The sequence below is a fragment of the Anser cygnoides genome, chromosome 14 (assembly GCF_040182565.1).
Source record: "Anser cygnoides isolate HZ-2024a breed goose chromosome 14, Taihu_goose_T2T_genome, whole genome shotgun sequence".
Classification (NCBI taxonomy): Eukaryota; Metazoa; Chordata; class Aves; order Anseriformes; family Anatidae; genus Anser; species Anser cygnoides.
Genome location: NC_089886.1, coordinates 1652317 through 1671668, shown reverse-complemented (window position 1 = coordinate 1671668; position 19352 = coordinate 1652317). Strand labels below are relative to the sequence as shown.

General features: G+C 47.4%; 2 long non-coding RNA genes across 2 annotated transcripts; one reads left to right on the top strand and one right to left on the bottom strand.

Annotated features, from left to right (window-relative positions):
* On the top strand, window positions 1-8081 carry LOC106032752 (uncharacterized). Its single transcript, XR_001205024.3, has 3 exons — window positions 1-1308; window positions 4454-4562; window positions 6305-8081. It is a non-coding gene; the product is annotated as an uncharacterized lncRNA (long non-coding RNA).
* Window positions 8082-8694: 613 nt separating this feature from the next.
* Window positions 8695-12676, bottom strand: LOC136786384 (uncharacterized). Its single transcript, XR_010824912.1, has 3 exons — window positions 12529-12676; window positions 12000-12249; window positions 8695-10666 (listed from the first exon to the last, which is right to left on the bottom strand). It is a non-coding gene; the product is annotated as an uncharacterized lncRNA (long non-coding RNA).
* Between the last annotated feature and the right edge of the window lie 6676 nt (window positions 12677-19352).

The window sequence follows — 19352 nt, the reverse complement described above, 5'->3', positions numbered from 1 at the left end:
AAAAGGGCTGTATGATAAACATCAAGGCAGATCAAGGAAGCACTGAGGCTGTGTTTTATGTGCCGCAGGTTTGGGATTTTTTTTTTTAATCTTTTGTTTTTGAAATGCTTTGTTTGTGAAATGGCACAGAAGGCAGAGACTGAGGCTTTCATCTACTTTGTGCGACTCTGAATCACCTCAAGCCTCTGCAGTAAATTCCTTCCTGCCTCCAAATATATTTGCTGGAGTCTGATACTGTATTTTATAACATCCTTATCTGGTGAGATGAATTCTGACTAGTTTCCAGCTGGCCTTAAAAAATAAGCCGATTTTATGTCACTATTTTTTCCTCAGACTAAGCTGCCAACTGGCCAGTGTCATCCAGGCAACAACTCTCCCATTTGTTCTTGTGTGTAGTCTCCCAGGGAAAAAACGGGAGTTTCTTCCAAGCTTCCTACAAAAAATAATCTACATGCTAGTGGCCAGATTCAGTTTTCAGTTAGCGAGAAGCAGCAAAACGTCCTCCGGCAGGACCCGGCTTCAGCCTCCCGCTCCCCTGGGCACAGCAGGACACGGGAGCTGTCGGAACGCAGCTCGCTGCTGGTTTGCTCAGCCCACGTCTGAGGGTTTCTGCAAGCAACAACCTGGGTCCTCTTCTAAATGGCGTACAGAGGCAGGCCAGCCCTCAGCCTGACTTACACACACACACATCTCAGCACAGCACCGTGTGTGAGCTGCAACGGAGCGCAGAGAAGGGCTCCTGCGGGTTACTCAGTAACTAGCTCCGTGTTTAGCCACCCCGCTTAACAGTGCTGCCACAACGCCGGGACTCGCTATCTGATGGAGGCAAGTGTTCTGAAACAGGAGGCGAGGGGACCGCTTCAAATGGCCCGAGAAACGAGAAGTAAATGCTGCGCTACGCGTTGCCTGCTCGGGAGGAAAAACACAGAACTGGGCAACTCCTCGCAGGTCACCGAGCTCTTGTTGGGGAACAATTGGAGGCACCGCTCGTGTTCTGTGCGCACGGTGGGGGCTGTGAGCTTCCTTCGGGACAGTAAGTTTCGTGCAGCTCTGGCAGAGACGGCTGGTGGTTAAAGCGCTGCAGACAGAAATCCGAGCTTAGTCCTACGTGGGTAACAGGGGTTCAAACGTACCGCGAGGAAAAGAGAAAATACAGAAAGCCCAAGCCATCGTTTTATCATCCCACGCCTTGAAAGGTTAAGGCATTAATTCCTGCATCTCCCAGCACCGTGAGGACGGCGAACCTCAGCAGCTAAGCAATCAACTCTGGAGAGTTTGGTTCAGCTCCTGGATTTGCCACGGATCCTTGTAAGCTCTGGCCCTTGTACCGGGTCGAGGTATCTTTAAGGCGTTAGAACGCATCGGGTCGAGACGGTGTCTGAAACTTTTCCGGACACAGCCCAGAGCCCACACTCCCTCTCCCGATCACTCTGGACGAGAGCTTCACAGACATCAAAGATATACCAAGTTCAAACACCCTTAAAAGAAACGCATCGCCAGGCATCCCTCATACGTAAAGCGGGGATAAACACCACTTGCTGCCACAGTGCTGCGAGGATAAATCCATTACAAACTGAGAGGCTCCCAGGAGCAAACGCAGCTTTCCTCTTAACCCGGCAGTGCTGAACGGCTCCGCGTGGCAGGGCGTCAGCAATAGTTCAGAGCAACTCAGCTGAAACCTCACAAACCAGAGCAAAGCCTCAGCGAAATGGCCCTGGCGGCACGGCACCAGAGCCCCAGCCCCTAAACCAGCACAAGCTTTACTGGTAACTTCAAATAATACACGGCATCATGCATACAATAACAGCATACACTAATCATGAAAGCATTTCAAAATATAAATCGCATGCCTCCAAATGCTCCTCGTAAATCATAAACCAGTTACCTGGCAAAGAAGTCACTAAGTTATACACACAGGCTGGGGCCCCTTCAAGGCCCCGGCTGCCACAGTAAGGCTACATTCTGCAAGTATCGACAGCAAAACCTCACTGCCTTCGCATGGAGCGCTGGAGATTTGGGCTGAATAACTGCCCTTTGCTCTGCCCTCAAACGCAGTTGCTGCTGGGGCAGAGCGGTGCGGCCGCTTAGCGTGGGAAGCAAGAAGGTGCTCCGGAGAGCCGAGGGCGAACCACAGCCCCGCTCAGCATCAGTGCAGCGACATGCCGAATGAGGGCTGAGTGGTTTGCAATGGAGAGACCCCAAAAAGAGAGAACTTACAGCTGCTCCCACCGATTAAAAACATCGCGATGCATCAGGAACAAGTGAAACCTTGCTCGTACCTGGCTCAGCCACCAGCATCCCGGCTGTTCAGTCATCACCACTGGTGATGGTGTTGGGAAGCGAAACCCAAAGTGGGGAGCAGTGCAAACACAGCACGCCCACCCATGGGACCCTCCGACCGCTCAGTGGGCGACTACCTTGCGATGTTATTTTCATTACTTGGCATCAGCGCGGGTACAGATGGCTGCTCAGGGCTACTGGCTTCAAAAACTAGGTCAATGGTGGCAAAGATAGAAAGGAAAAACAGAAATCCTGGGTTTTATCCACGCATACCATGCAAATAACAGCAGCCTAACAGACAAACCAGTATCCCTGAGAGCCCTCATCACCCCCAGACTTCACAGATGCAGCTGCATTACCGAGCAACCAGACTGGTTAGCGGGGCAGAAGACCGGGACAGGGTTGTTATAGACAAACACTCTTTATTTTTTACCATAACACGATAATTCCTATGGGAGTTAATCCTTCTGCATGATATTACAGCAAACATAATCAATAGTTTTCCAGCATTTCCTAATATGTAGTTAATTTTTTTGGTAGCAGTTTATAGATAAAATGCAATATAAAGCCAATACCATTATTATAAGTCCCAAAGATGTGCCCTGGTTCAAAGGCAGACATCCCCATGTTCCTTCAGACCCTGATTTTATAGAAAATGTTCTGCAGCCAAAGTAACTTACAGAAGCTTCCTCTGCTCCTGCTCCTTCTAAGGCTGGTTCCCCCCTTTGCAGCACCAGAGGCGGTTGCAGTGCATGGGGCTTCTGCCGTAGTGTCGAGCAGAAACAAGCAGCTGTGCTCTGGGGAACAAGCAAGCGCAGATGCCAAGAATTACCTTAAATCAGTACTGCTGCCAAATGCTTTGCATTGGGAAAGCACAGCCATGCTTAGTCACATAATCCTCCACTAGGATTTTTGACCAAGTCAGGTTACAGGATTTGTCCCTGGTGAAATATGTATTATAATTGTGGATCTTTAGGTTAGAACAATCGAATCATACTTGAAAGCATCCTCAGAAAAAATAAAACAATATTAATCTGAACACGTTTCCCAACTGAAACTCTGCTCTAAGCACATTTAGATGCTATACGGCTGGTGACCCAACTCTCTGAACCCAGGGAGGAGTCTTTAGCGAACACCATGCATTGTACCAGACACAACGGGGACGCTTTAGTGTCTTAAGCAACGGGCTGCACCAGCCTGGGTGACTATGCAATGGTCTCAGTTTTACTGTTCAATCTGGTTTCTCAAACCAGCTGAACGTCACTCAGCATGGCTCACAGGTTACCGGTGATCCCTGGGCCACACGTTGGAAACTCTTCAAATGGTTTAAGCGCAAAAGTTGCTGAGGTAAATGCTGTGCAGGCTAGCAGCTCTCCGTCAGCAAAGGCTGGATTTAAGAAGCTGGGATTTAACATCCCCCAAAGAAAAACACATCAAGTTTGCCATTACATTTACGACTTCCTCCTAATGTCTAAACCTCATTTTGTGTAAGCTGATACTAAACATAGTAACATCTATTGATTAATTTGTATACATTTCAAAAGAGCTCTATTTTTGTTTTACCGTAGTATTATTAATGCCACTGTGCCCTGTACAAATACCGTAACAGATTTATTTGTGCAGTGAAGCACTGCTCTCGGTAACGAGTCTCTCGCGGGACAGAAACCCATCCCACGACGTGCTCTGAGCACCCTGCCAAGGAGCTCCCTCCCACACAAACGGGACTCCGGGTGCTCAGGCCTGTCCCTCTGACCTGTGCCCACCTGTACCAGAGGGTGTACCCTCGGGGGAAGGCTCTCAAAGATGCCAGCGTGCATCCAACACACAGCCAGGAAACACAGACTTACTGCAAATCCACCTTGGGTCTGATACTGACTCCGATCATCACTGGCAAAATGCTTTCTGAACTCCACGGATTGCAATTCTTTATCCTGGCTAAGTGAAAGGGCGTTCAAAACAGATATGGGACATTTTGTTCAAATAGTGTCTCACCGGTCAGAAGCTCTGTGCTTTCTTTTTTCACAGGTAATTACTGAAGTAGAATTTGGATGAGACGTGTCACTACATTTAAAAAATTGTTCAGGAATCGCACTTGTAACTAAGCATGAGGGAGTAGTGCAGGATGATAATAAACAATTCTCAAGCGATTGTGATCCATTTGTTTATCTTTCAGGCATTGCAGAATGTGAGAGGAGTAAATAGAGAGGGATATAATGGGTCCCCTGGGCCAAGGGTCCCGCAGAAGAGCAGAAATACCAGCTGCTGCCTGCTTTTGTCATCAGGTATGTGCTCCTCTCTCTGCACTTAGGAAAATAAATAAATAAGGAGGAATTCTGGGGGGCTGTTGATATGGTTTCACGGCAGAGGCAGAGGCAGGCTCTCTGCTTTCTCTCACAACACTCAAGTACAATGGTGTCTTTGTTACGGGGAGGCTAAATAAATAATGTAGCCATCAGATGTCATAAAGAAAAGGAGCATTACATGATTAAGCTCGGGGCAGCTTTGCCACTCTCCCACGTAACAAACTCACGGCTAAGGCACCACGGACTCTGCCGGCAGTTTAATCCAGCAGCTTGCATTTTTTTAAGGGAAAAATTGCAGAGGGTCAACAGAGACGCAGAACACGAAGGTCCGGGGCAGTAAGTGCAGTTCAGTTCAGGATAATGACTGATAACAGGTATTTCTTTCCCACATGCTTTCATTTACTGCGTTGGAGCTTATGAATGCATAAAACCAGCAGGATCCGAACTAACGCCTCTTGAACCCAGCTTTTAAAGAAAGCTGTCTGTCTTGCCAAGCAACCTGAGCACATAGTTTCAGAAGTAAAAGCAGTATTATTCTAATAATCAAACTCAAAGAAGAGTTTCAGAGGTCTCCAAACAAACCTGGTTCATTAATCTTTTGACTGCCCACATACCTTCCTATTTGGTAAGGACTCATTTGGCCAGCGGTCTGGAAATGCCGGTTAATCATTTAAATTTTGTAGGCTCCCTCAGCTTCAGAAGACATGGGGATGACAGAATGATGTACAAATCCATTTTAAATTTCAGATTTATATTTTAGGAAGCATGCATTTGCTTTTCCACTCAACACTTTTTGCTAACAAGGACCTTATTCTGCAAGCTATGCACAATGCAAATTTCACAACTTTTTTGGGAGTTTTCACTATGTAAAAAAAAAAAAAAGAGGAACAAGTTTCAAGATGTCTTTCATATGGTAAAGTTATAAGAAGTTATTAACAGGAATGCAAGAAGCACAGAAAGTGTCTGCTCTGGAAATTCCTACAAGCTGATATACAAGAAGATACAACTGATTTCTGCTTTTTAAATCTCATTTTATATATTAAAGGAGCAATTTGCCTAGCTACCCAGCACAACATTCTACTAGTCTTCATCTAATGACTGACAATCCACTAAAAAACCCCACTAACCAGAAATGGGTTTATTTTTCATTTGATATGAACAAATCCCTGTTATTTTCGCAGTCTCTTCTATATGAGTTATGCAAAGTTACTCGCAATATGTATAAGTATACACAAAGGTGTTTTGAACTCAACACTTCTCAGAGGCAGAGCCAAAGAAAGCTATTCAATGGCCAGATTTGAGGCTACACAGCGATTTACCCACATTCCTGCAGTAAGTTACTGGCAGAAGTGGGAAGAGGATAAATCTTCTGTTTTCCAGTCGCCTGCTCTATCCACTAGACCACATTTCCTGCATTGGATAATCGTGCTACACGCAGGCTTTGTGGGTGCATTTCCAAGGGTCAGCTCAGGTTATGGCCTCAGCTCCTTAAGCCCCAGAGACCTAAGGTTACATGTGCAAGCTCATTTTCCCTTACCATGCAAGAACAGGCTCTCCTGACCCTACTGAAGTGCCACCTCAGCCACCTTTGACTCAGATACCTTAGAAATACCACAGAAGCAATTCTAAGGCCTTGGCACTTACCATGTGCCTCACTGCGGATTTAAGCGTCCCCTTACAGGTGTTGGTAGCAGGACTTCCACACGTCCTCTTCATTCTAGTGCTTGAGATCTGCTGTGTGGAAAACGAGAGCAGCTGGTGCGCGAGGAAGGGCAGGGAGGGACAGACACGACACGGAGTCGTTGTCACCCCTCTAACTCTAAGCTCGATTACGGTTCTGCATCCGTCTGCTTCGTGGGACTGCTCGGCCTTCGCTGGAAACCACCACACGGCAGAAGCGGTAGCTGAGCTTCCGGAGGAACAGATGCTGCTTATGGAAAGCCGTACTCTACACTTAAAGCAACTCATCTCAGCCAAGGTTCGCAGGGAATTCTCATGAGATTGCAACTGGAAGCTCCAAATTTCACAGCAGCGAAGTGTCAGAGACGTGAGCCTTGTCATCCTGACCTGATGGGAGCATCTTTCTGGAGTTGTCCTGGTACAGACAGTTTCACTTGGACAAGTAAATCAGCTCAGTAAAAAGTGCCTCAATTTATAGCAAAATAATTTAAAAAAAAAGTACACATTTTTGTTTTGTGCCAAATAAAATGTTCCATTCCACCCAAAATTAAAGATTTCATTTTGAGGCATTGGGAGTAAACAAAGCCAACAAAGAACTGCCAATGTGTCAACCTTATCGGCAGCGTAACTGAGCAGTGCGTAGCCCGGCGAGGGCTGCAAAATGCACCTGAAGGCAGGGGACTCCCCTGGGCAGTTAGCTCCTCCGGAGGTCTCCTGGCAGCGCTGGAGGCACCTAAAGCAGCAGAGGCCTGAGGACGGCGCTCGTACCCCTACGGGTCCTGCAGTTCAGTTGCCTTAGATCAACTTCTACAAAGTTCTACTTCTACAACTTCTACAAAGTCTTCAGCAGCAGGGATGGGCGAAGGGACGGGGTGGGGAGGCATGGACAGGTGCAAACTGAACACTTGCCACAAGCAGAAGGACCATGGTATGCCGGATTAGACAAAAACACAAGTAGTATGTGCTCATCTGATCCCAGGCTGGAAGGGCCTTGAATGTATAAATCCCCCAGCAATGTGGAATATGCACCTATTGCTGTTGCGGGGAATCAGAGCAGACGACCTCCTTTCAGGCCCGATGGAACTGGCATTCCCGGCACAAGCCAAGCTGCTATGGATTGAAATTCTCCATCAGCCTTTGAGGTAGCAGGGAATATCAGCAATCTGAGACCCTGGGGCATCACATCGCTGCTGTTCTGAACGTGCCAAAGCAGGGTGGGCGCCACATTCGAGACTTGCACAAATCTCCTAAATCGGACCCACTGGTACTGGAAACATTTCCTTACAAGGCTTGGTTGTGTGAAGAACTGAGCAGGGCAGCTTGGAAAGCTCAGACGCTGGTCGTTTCTCAGGACAGTTTTGATAATGTCGGTAACATACAGGAAGCATTAAATCGTTAATGCTTGGTTTTCTGCAATATCTGTTATGAAGCGGAGTCATTCTTCAGTCTTCAACAAACAGCCTTGTATAAATGCCTTGTGGTATTTTAGATGCCAGAACATTCAGCTTGAGCAACAAATATCTAATGTGATGGGATTATTTCAAATACAGAACAGTAGAAATCCAGAGATTAATGGTGACTGTTCATAGAAGTACAACAAATTGTCAGGTCACGCCCTTACATCTTGTGGGCTCCAAGATTATTACAAAACTCAGCTCAAACTGTATGATTGCTATCTAAACCGCTTGTTTTACAACGCCTGGAAAGTTTGTTGGCAATTTTAAAGTAAACATTTATTTGTACTTGCATATTAGTAGCTTTTTTTCCCAGAAAAAAAAAAAAGACCCGAAAAAGCTGATTCATATTTTTTAGCATACAAATTAATTAACATGAAACATTTCCTTCAAAACAGGATTGAAATTGAAATTGTATTAGATATAGACTCACTGTACAGTACAATACATTATTACTCCTGGACAGATGAGTAGCAAAAAGCTGTTATTTTAAAATTCTGATCATAATCCTGCCCTGCTACTATAACTGGGAGTCTGTACAACAAATGTAGGGACAGGTGCAGGAAAGCCCATGATGCAAGAAATAATCTTACATAGTTCCACGCAATGGAATGCTGCAGTGAGAATTAACTCCTAAAGAGGAGAGATGTCATTGTGTATTTGGGATGAAAAATAGACAGGTTTGTATATTCTAGAAAGGTCCCATGTATATCAGCATTGCTTCGTGTTTCCTGCTACGGGTACTTATTAAGACAAATGTTTATCCATTTGACTGGAATATTCCAGCTGGAGATATGTCCACGGGTTTGGGGGTTAGGTTTTTTTCTTAGGGGGTGGAATTGTCAGATGAAGTTTTCCAGCTGTTTAAGACAAGGCTCAGAGTAATATATTGACTTCACAAGGTGAAAAAAAATGCTGCTAATCCTTCGTTATGAAGCACTGGATCTTGTGGTTTCGAGTTCAGGCAAAATCTGGCAACAAACAACTGCATCAGATACTTGTTTTGATGTATCTGTGAAATCTAAATACTCTTAATTTGTGAACAAATTTAAATCCCTGAACAATCACTTTGCATAAATTCAGAAGAAATTTGACATATTAAAATTTGCATGCAGGCAACCCACATGCAAACTCGGGCAGCCTGGACTTGTTTTGGCACAGAGGTCGGCACTCAGAATTAAGAGCGGCAAGGAAGAGCTGTAAGACAGACAGGGAGACGCAGCAAGAGCCAGAAGGAGAACTGGGGCTCTTCAGACAGAGAAGGACAAAATCTGAAAGACCAAGATACAAAATTGAATGTAACTAATAAAAACAAGTATTAAGTTTTCTTGACTCAGCAATGAGGAAACGTGTTGCTAAACAGGCTACAGTCTACGTTTAAAGGTCCAAAACCGGTCATTACTAAAAGCTAATACACAGTACAAGAACTCAGCCTGGAAAAGGGAAAGCTCAGCTTAGAAAGCTGAGTACGTTGCAGGTCCTCAAACTGTCAGAGTGCGAAAGACTTTTAACCGGGACATGTAAAGACCTGGTCAAAGCAGCCCCAGAACTGTCCCTGGGCATCTCAGAAGGCAGAAGAAAAATACAAATGAAATGCCTGTTAAAGGAGGTGAGCTGGAAAGCTGGTGTGGAGGGGGACAGAGAAAGAAAGTGTCTGGTTGGCTTAACTTGGATTTGACCTCGTCTGTTGTTGACAAGTCTGCATTTTTAATAGTTTTTGTTAATTTACAGTTGCTTATTTACATGGATTATTTACATTAACTCACTTCCACATTTCCATACGTTCACTGTATGAAGACTTTCCAAGTTCAGGCACTTTACGTATTGCTGTGCTGCAGTTTGGAAGCATTCGGGTTTGGACCACGTCTTTCATTCCTTACTGCTCTGTAGGCTGAGAGCTGCCAGGGGCAGCACCAGAGGTTCTGGGGGCGAGCAGAAGTTCATGCAGATCCCCAGGCTCACGTAGCCAGCGGCACGGGTCACTTAGCGTCCCGGCACGAGGAGCCAGAAGCACACGTGTCACCTCGCACCCAGCACCTCCCTGAACTTAGCTCTCTTCTGGCAGGAAGGCCATGGTCGTATTTATGTAACGATGGATAGGTCTGAGAGCAAGGACAGGCACTCCGTTAATTTGCATATGAAACAATCATAAACATGTCGTTCTCAGACATATCGTCTACACCCGTGCGTGCACACAGAACAGAAAATGTAAATTCTGTAGCACTCGTGGTGATGCACAGGATGATATCTGGGCATAATTTCCTAATTGTCTGGTTTCCATCCTGGCTTGGTGTGTGTTGTACAACCACAGGAACACAAAACCCACCGAGTCAGGAGCAGCATCCCCCTCACTGTCGGTGTGCCTGACTTCACTTCCAGGCCGTACTGTCAAACATTCATTCTCTCTTAGCAGTATTCAATGCCAAAACCAACAAACACTTTGACCCATGAAATCATCGCCCTCCTGAGAGTAAAGAATCTTCCAAGTCACCTGAAAACTTGTCTGTCAGACTATGGGATATTTAAATACATTTATTCACATTTCAAAGTGTATGCAGTCTGACACAAAAACATTAACTTCCACTGTAGTTCTCCAAAAAGTTTACTCAGGGCCCTCTGAAGTAAATGGCACCCTGACTTTGATTTCAGTGTTTTGAGTCAGACCTAAACCAGACCCAAAGAAACGGGCAGAAGATACCCAAAAGCAATTCATCTTCTGCATACCCTTGAGATAAATACATCTCTCTTTTAAAGCAAGCTTACATTTGCCTCTCTTGTCTGAGTGGGCAAAGCAGTCAGCTCCAGAGCCGGCCTCGCGCTGGGCCAGCACTTCCAGGGTCAGCGCGGAAACCTGGCTCTCCTCCGCATACCTGCACAAGCGGTGACTGACATCCCAGTGCCAAAAGATGAAGACGCAGGTAACAGGAATTGGAACGTATTTTTTAAAGCCTGAATAAAGTTGACGAGACATCATTGATGTCAGGTTTGAACATATTTCTAACGCAGCTTTTCCTTTGCAAACAACTTCTAAAGAAATTAAAACTTGATTTTAATAACTAAGATTAAGAAAACATCATAAGCAAAGAGGAACTAACTGTGATTAGTTCTTTTTTCCCCTCCTCCTTGCTTTTAGTCATCTGTATAAGAATTATGCATGTGTAAAATTATATTAAGAGAACAGTCGCAGAACTCCCATTGCACTTGTGTCTGCCCCGCCCTGCAACTCCTTTTCAGCCCCCGTTTCACTGGGTTACACCAGCAGCCTCCTGGCAGGCCCTCACGCTGCGCTCAGCCAGCACCAGTTTGCAGCTCCCAGTTGGCCAAGGCCAACTGGAACCAGCCATGAGGGTGACAACGTGGCTCCGAAGCCACGGGTCGAAGGCAGCGGGTTCACTTACGCTTCGGGACTGGCACAGCCAGCCCAGCCACGGCTGGAAGCTCTTGGAGATTCCGGTAGGTTGAGGGCAAACTTCAGACATTTAAGTTACTAAAATCAAAGCATGCGTATTTTTTGGAGACTTATTAATTGGCTAGACTTGGGAAGGTTTTCAGAGGGAACAACAAAAGGCACATCCCTGATGCAAATTCATGCAAAACAAAAATTAGTTCCCTTCTCCAAGGCGTGGGAAATGAACTTGTTCAGGGACGGGTCAGAACTACCGAAAATAGGCAAGACAGCATTTTCTCCCCTAAGCTTGTTCTTAGCAACACAGGATTCATTTTACCCGCATTTTCCCCTAAGTCTCGATGAAGCGAGCGACCGGGGTGCAAATTATCAGACTGTGTCAGAAGGAGGAAATGAGCACACCAGCTGCCTGCCCCGCACCCAGCAGGGCAGACCCTCGGGCGGTGGCAGGGCTGGGGGCAGCGTGCCCCAGGGCTGCCCCGTGCCCCACCCCCGTGGGCACCCACCCGTGGTTTCCAGCAGCGGGACCCTGGCAGGCCAGCACGGCGCTGCCGGCAGGAATCTGCCCCCCTGCATGTTTGGACTTGCACCTTAGCGCCAAACAGAGCCAAACAGGAGGCAGCACCGGAGCGTACAAAGCCCTCTCAGGCAAATTTGTAAAAACCTAAATTTGCATTTTCTCTCGCCACTCGTAAATGGCTGGAAAATCTTTTGTGACTCCCCCCACACACGCTTGAAAATACTTTTCTCCCTCAGTCACACCTCCCCACCCCTTTGTAATTCACCTTGGATTTCTGTTTCCGAATGCATGCTGAAATTGTTTTTCAAGTTTTAACCTTAATATTTTCCCATTAATTCTCGAACTCCACTACCTACCATTCGGAGATGCTTCTCCTTCTCAAAAACATCACCTCGGGAACATTTTTCAGCACAGAGCGCTGTGGAGTTGAGCGTGGGATTCCTCACAGTGCTCTTCCCTGAAGCACGCTCGCTTCTACCTGACGCTGCTTCGCTCCCGGCATTGCAGGCTGCTAAGGAGACCTTGCCTTCTGAGAGAAGAATCCTATTAACAGGTCTCCGCACAACAGGAAAGGAAGGGTCCAGGCAATTACTGCCCCCGTGATTTCTGCAGGAAATAATTATGCGGCTCAGGCCTTTAACAGAAAGGTTTAGCAACCTCCTGCTGAAGGCAGCATAAATAAGGCACATTGTTACGCACCAGAACCCCTTGAGCCCCGTAACCCCGCGCGCTGGAACCTATGAAAGGACTCCTTTTACCACCGGAATCACACCGCGTTAGATAAAACCGTTCTTCAATCCCGTCTGTCCTCGGCAGCCCGCGGGGCACCCTCTGGCACCCCCCTGACACCCGAGGGTGTCCCCCCCCCCCCCCCCCGGCACCTACCTGGGGCAGCCGCTCCCCCGCTGCCCCGCTCATCGCCCCCCGCCGGGCTGCGGGGCCAGCGCCAGGGGGCGCGTCGGGGTCCCGGGGATGGTCCCGGGGGGTCCCGGGGGGTCCCGGGGATGGTCCCGGGGGGTCCCGGGGGGTCCCGGGGGGGTCCCGGGGATGGTCCCGGGGGGGGGGTCCCGGGGATGGTCCCGGGGGGGTCCCGGGGATGGTCTGCATGGTCCCGAGCCCGAGAGGAGCCGCGGAGGAGCCGCAGCCGCGTCCCGGGGCGGGCTGAGGGCGGCGGCGGCCGCCGGGGGCTCCCGTGGCGGGGCAGGGAGGCAGAGCCCCGAGGCCACGCCTGGGAGCGGGGCCGAGCCCCGAGCCCCCCCCCCGGCACTTGCTGCGGAGCCGAGAGGCGATCCGAGAGCCTCCGGGGAGCCCCTGCTGGCACCCGGCGCCTCCCAGGCTGCCCGGGCAGGGCCAGGGGGGCACCAGGGGCTCCCCGACCTCAGGTGTTGGCCTCTGAGGCTCCCTTCCCCTTCAGCTTGTACTCGAGAACTTGCCAGGCAGGCAAATAGCTCGGGAGAGGTAACTGGTAATAGCCGGTAACCGGTAACTGGTAATAACCGATACTAGCACAGAGCGCGGGGTACGTCAGGCTGGGCGCGATGGTCTTTGCGGGTCCCTTCCAGCTGAGCTTTCTGCGCGAAGGACTTTGGGGATCTCAGCTGCCCACGCCGAGGCAAGAGGAAGAACGCCGAGTGTAAGATCCCCCTTTCTGAGCATTTTTAGAATTTATTCTGAGCGATTTTTTTTTTTCCTTCTCCTTTCTAAAAACAAGGAGGAGGGGAATAACTCCTGCAGTCCCGTCTGCAAGTTTATGAAGAGCAGGAAAAAAAGAAAAGCTTACTCTAACCACGTATGTTTTTCACAAAAACTTTCTAGACATCTATAGCACCTTAAGTGTACCCGACTACATCGTGTTGTAGAGTCCCACCTGACAGCAAAGCCAGGCTGTGAGACCCTGACCAACCCAGCAGTCACCACCTCGCAGCTTCTTCCTTAGCAAAGGACGCATTCTGGGCGGCCGCACAACTTTGTGCGGAGCGTGCAGCCAGGGAAGGAGGCATTCAGCTCACAGGCCAGGTAAAGGCACAAGGGAAAAAGCAAGAACGTGCAGCCGAAAGGCAAGGAGAAGGCAGCAAAAGCCACGCTTGATAGCAGCAACCCTCAGGCTGCATTAAATGCATTGTGAAAATAAGCCTCGGAGCCATGTTATCGGTAAGCGTGCAGCTCCTGCCTGGAACAGAACTCGAATGTGCAAACTAACAGCAGTTCTGTTAACTTCAGATGTTTTATTTCAACAAAAACTTAATTATATTACAAGACTACTTCATTCAGGTGCCACATGGTCAGTCATATTTGTACGGGGGCGTACAAATCCCCCTAGCTCCGTTCAAAGGCCCATGCGCGATGAGTTCCTACGGGAGCTTTCACCCTCTGCAGGCCGTGCACCCCAGAGCCGTAACCCTCTGGCCGGGCTGCGTGCCTACCGGGTGCTTTGCAGCCCGGAGGGGACGTAAGGGGAGGTGTCCCTCTGACGGAGGGTCCCTCAGGAGGCTTGCACTGCTATCTGCGGCAGCTGCTCTCTGCAGCCGTTGTTTCTTTTCAGACAACGAGCTCTCATTATTTTTTTTTAACGAATATCTGATCACGAGGAGAAACCTGCAGTTTTCCATGGGATGTTTGCTTAGCGGGTGAATTGTGGGTGACACATCATAGCACCGCGTATCTACATCCTTCACCAGTCGTCACGGGGATGACAGAAAGCAGAGTGTGAAGGACTTGTAAACTAAACTCTCGACACAGGAAAGCTCTAGGAAAGCACTCCAGAAGCACGTACCTTCGCCGCCCCAAAACTGAAGAGGTTTGACCGAGGTAAGACACCGGTACCCAAACGGCCACCAGCAGCCTAACAGCGGAGGAAAACTGGGCTGGTTTTCAGCGGCTGGGTGAGGCCGCCAGGCTGCTCTGTGCTAATCATTTGTGTTCACAACAGGACGAAGTAAAACTTTTCTCACACTGCTGCCTGTTAAGTCACTAAACTCATGCACCAAATGAACCAGCTAACTGATTGCCCTGTCAAGAACATTTATTAATTCCCACTGCACAAAGCGCCCACAAGGTCACCCGCCTCGGTGTGCACCACGCGGTCAGCACAGCCGTGCCACCTCAGGCAGCTGGAAGTAAAGCACAAAGGGACGGCAGCAGGAACCCAGCAACGTGCTCGGATTCCAGCCGGGTGCTGCCTTCCCTGCATCCCCTGAGAAGCCTTTCTGCTCTGTACAGAAGAATTAAAAAGGCTATCCGATTATTCATAGCTCGATCTTCTAGCAACAAAGGACAGATACCTGGTGGGAACAACAGAAGCGTAGCTACAGCAAGCATTAACACGAGGCACCACTGTGACAGTTTTGTAGAGTGGGAACCAGTACTTCTGACACGACGCAGTCAGAGGCAGAAACAATTCGTTAATTCTTTTTGGTTGACTCTCTACTGGGCCATGGGCAGGAGAATAAACCATCCTATCATTATGCCACTGGAGAAATCCACATGCTCCCCGTAGCTCTACGAGGACACAGGAGAAGTTGGGCTGTCTTTTGGCTAAGGCAGAGCGAGGCCACAGATGGCAACTGTAAAGCAGAGGGGTGGGGGTCCCGCTTGCCCTGGGGCGGGGGGATGCCCTGTGTCAGCCCTTCCTTCTGGAGCAGACATCGTTCTGGTACAGCACAAAGCTCACCTCCTTCCCTTACCACCTCCCTGGAGTCAGCCCCCAGGCAGTAACCTTTCCAGATCCTGCAGCTTTGGGGCCTTGGCATATAAACTAAGATACAGACCCTCTAAGGCAATTCCTCTTCCTGCAGATTTTTTCCTTGTCTAAAGAACTGGGACAAGTACAACCCATAAGTTTTGCATCATTTTAGGTTCTAAAACCTGACTAGCGTGGAAAAAAAAAAAGCAGTGTTCCACCAGCTTTCTGAAGTCCATCAGCACTGCTCCTGGCTTCTCACCTACCCATTACAGTCATTATCTGACAGACACCAAAGAATACCTGAGATCCACTCAAGATCTTGGCTGCGTGTCTGGTTGTGTACAAACATTTCAGGTCCTCACAAAACTGCCATTATCCTAGTGCTGAATTGTTCGTAACGTTTACCATATTCATCCTCAGAGCACCCCCACAAAGCGAGGGACGCAGCAGTGCACTCTGCCAACCCCCACCCCTGGGGTCGGCTCCCACCGCTCACCTCTGAAATTTTCAGACGAGATCTTCGTGCTGCCCTCAGTGCAAACAAAAGCAACAAGCTCTTGTGACCTTCTTTAAATCTCTGAAACTCTGCTCTTCTATGATGCTAACAAATACAAGACAATTCTTGACTGCTGACGGGCTGAGCCCCTTCTCTTGTCCTTTATTTAGATTACAAACTCTCCGGGCAGTGTAGTCCGTGGTTATGCAGCACACAGGAAAATGGGTTTGTGGTCCATTAGGGAAATATCTAGGTTCTATAAATAATGATAATATAGTGATGGTAGATTAAAACATAAAGAAAATGGATGATGCATGCAAAGCTGCATAGGTAGCAGGAGAAATAGTCTGCATTTAAAAAAAAAAAAAAAAAGGAATTCATAAACTATCCATCAGAGCCATGGACTGACATCCTCGAGTAGGTTTCACTTATTTTCCAAAGCTCTCTGGGAAGGCTGACCTTTCAGCTAGGAAAATGAGTCTTCCATAGGACAATTATAAATATGATAATGACTGGGAAAAATCTCATCCACTGTGGCTGTTAAGAACAGCTCAAATGGCAGGCACAGTGGCAAACAGAGCCCAGTCTTCTGGCTAGCATCAACTTAAGGAATCACTAATGTTCTCGTCTAGGAAATAAAAATGGGCAGAGGCTGCTCTCATCAGTAATTTAAAAGAAATCTGTTTTATACTATAGTCACAAAATCAGTGGTACATATTTTTTTTAGCCCTAATTCTGTTTTGTTGAACAATGACACGTATACGTGCGTCGGCTCATTAAAATAATTTGTTTGATCTTTTTGGTTTATGGCAGGAAGAAGCGATTAGAAGAAACAGGAAACATTTCTTCTTTCTAAATTGTTAGAAATTGCTGCAGCTCACATCTGTATAGCAGACACACAGCTCAGCATTACGGTGCATGGGTAGTTAGCCGAGTTTCTGCAACTTTATTGACTGACCCTGCAGAGAGCACCTGATACTTCTTGTATTTCAAAGTGCGCTGAATCAGCTCGGCGAGCCAAAATGAAAACACTTTGTTTATCAGGGCACAGCAGCTACACCTGTGATTAATGCTTTTGCTCCCTTGTGGTAACAAGCAAACGTAATTATCTAGCTACAGGGTAAAGCCACAAATTCTTCAGCTCTGTTTTATAGGAATTTAAAGATTGTTGCTAGTTTACGACAGTACAGACTGTGTGCTCGGTGTTTCCCACGGAAGAAAAAGGAAAAAACAGTTTCTGCTGCAACAATCTAATGATTAATAATAGACTGAATAAATGTTTCAGATATGTAAAACACGAGAACAACAAACAATAGCAACTTTAAACAAATACTCTGAAACTAATCTCCTTGGACATTGTGTTTTACTAAACAAGAACCTTCGATATCTCAAATGACCATGCCCATGCATTTCAGCTGCCTACAGGTGTAAGGATGTGAAGCCTTCACACACATCCCTGCAGTTTGTAACACTTCAGGAAACCTGTCCAAGTGCCGAGAAACCTAAGTCCATTAACCCCCCCCAGTCTCAATGATGGCTTTGGCAGCACGTGCAGCTGGAGGGGCTCGCTTGCTCTTCCCTCTTTCATCCCCCCAGCTCCCGACCCCGCTGCAGGTCACCAGGGTCAGCCCACAGCCACCTGCCCAGGGGAACTGGGTTTCAGAGTGAAACATCAATGGCAGCTTAAGTTCCAGTTTTCTGCCTTTTTTCACAGCCTAATGCAGAGCAAAGGAAGCCCTATTTATCAACAGCCACTCAAGAACTACCTAAAGTTATAAATTTGTTCGTGGGAAGGCTCTAAAGCTTCAGTAATGCTAAGAATGGCTGAATTCCTATAAAGAATATTTTTACTCCAAATTACACACTGGAAACGATCACATTTTCTAAAGAGTCTAGTAGTCAGCAGACCACAGTCACATCAAGTAAACTGACAGAATTCCACAGATCTAGACCAGTCACGGTTACTAAAAATACAGAAGTTTAGCCCTGGGATTCTTTGAAAGTGTCCGTCCACAGCACCGGACCCAGTGAGATACCAGGATGACTGGAGGTAAATGAGATCTAACCTCCTTCTACCCCCAAAGCATCCCAGGACACCGAATAACGTTACCCTTAACCTGAGGATGAGCGGCAGTTGGGCTGATGGCCCCCAGCAGCTCCCAGCCCTGGCCACCAGAGCACGGGATGCTTTAGATTTCCCCCATCATTGCGCTCCGTGAAGGCGCCTCTTCAATGAGACATCAGTTCAAGTTGGATGCATTTGGACTTTGCTCTCTGCTTCGATTTCCAACAAAAGAACTAATAGGTCTGGATGAGTTTTATGATCAGGCCGCTGAACTTTTCAGAAGAGTGGCATATCTCTGGTCAGGGCTACGTTTAAATCCTCAGTTACAAATTTCTGTGACCTGTTTCATGAACTTTTCGGTTTACTTAAGTAAAAATTTCTACAGCTACGTGTTCAAGAATACTCTTTCCAATGCATTGTATATATAAAAATATGTAAGATTATTTTGGCACCCACCATACATCCTAATAGTTAAGGATTTGCTATGCCTTTAGCATTCAGAAGTACCACTCATCTCCCGCTGAGCTTTGAATTGTTCAAGATAGGCTCAGTTGTTCTCAGGCTGTCCAGTGAATTCAGAAAGGTAAAGCACATATTCACTTCTTGTCGGATTATTTTCCAATCATTTCAGCTCCCTGAACGGACTCCCCACAAGATGTGATAAGATCAAAATCAGCAAAGGAGAGAGCAGGAATGCACGCGTGCTTTGTAGAAAAGAGCAGTGTTAGAAAGCAGCTTAAATCGTCACGGAACAGCAGAAACTGTCGTTACATTTGTCTGAACTTAACGTGAAGTGGGACTAATTCACACCCCTACGGGAGGAGCAGATCAGCCTGTCTGCTGCAAGCTTACCCAACAGAAGAATATATTTTTAAAATGAACAAAAACACTGATCACCTTATCCAAAGCGGTTTAAACATATCTGACCTTAGACGTGACGGTATCCCCCTCTTATCGTAATCAAAACAGCTTTAACAAATGTAACAGAAAAGGTAATATTGTTTCACAGGAGATTGTTATCTGAATTTACCTTCCACTCCAAACCAAAGAATGCCAGGCTGACATTTCTGTCAGTTAATTAAGCATTCTCTGAACAAGTACTCCTTACTTAAGCCTTAGGATGTGAAAGTCTGATTACGGGTGACATTTCACTAGGTTATCGATAGCGTAGCTCTAAAAACAAATGCCATGAAAATACATTTTCTTATGCATTTTCCTGATTAAATAAAACAAGCCCCATCCCTTTAGTTATGTTCCGTAACAAAAGTTCCCCATGTTCCTGGAGCAACCAGCATTACTCCAGTTAGAGCCTCCTGCAGCACGCCCCACAGACAGCTGGTACTGACCGAAAAAACCACTCTGCTTTTTTGCTTGCCTCAGCTAAGACTGGAGGCGAACGTGTGCTGGAATGAGAGGGAACCTGAGGGTACGGCGGCCACAGTCACCTCTCTCTCAGGTGGATGTTA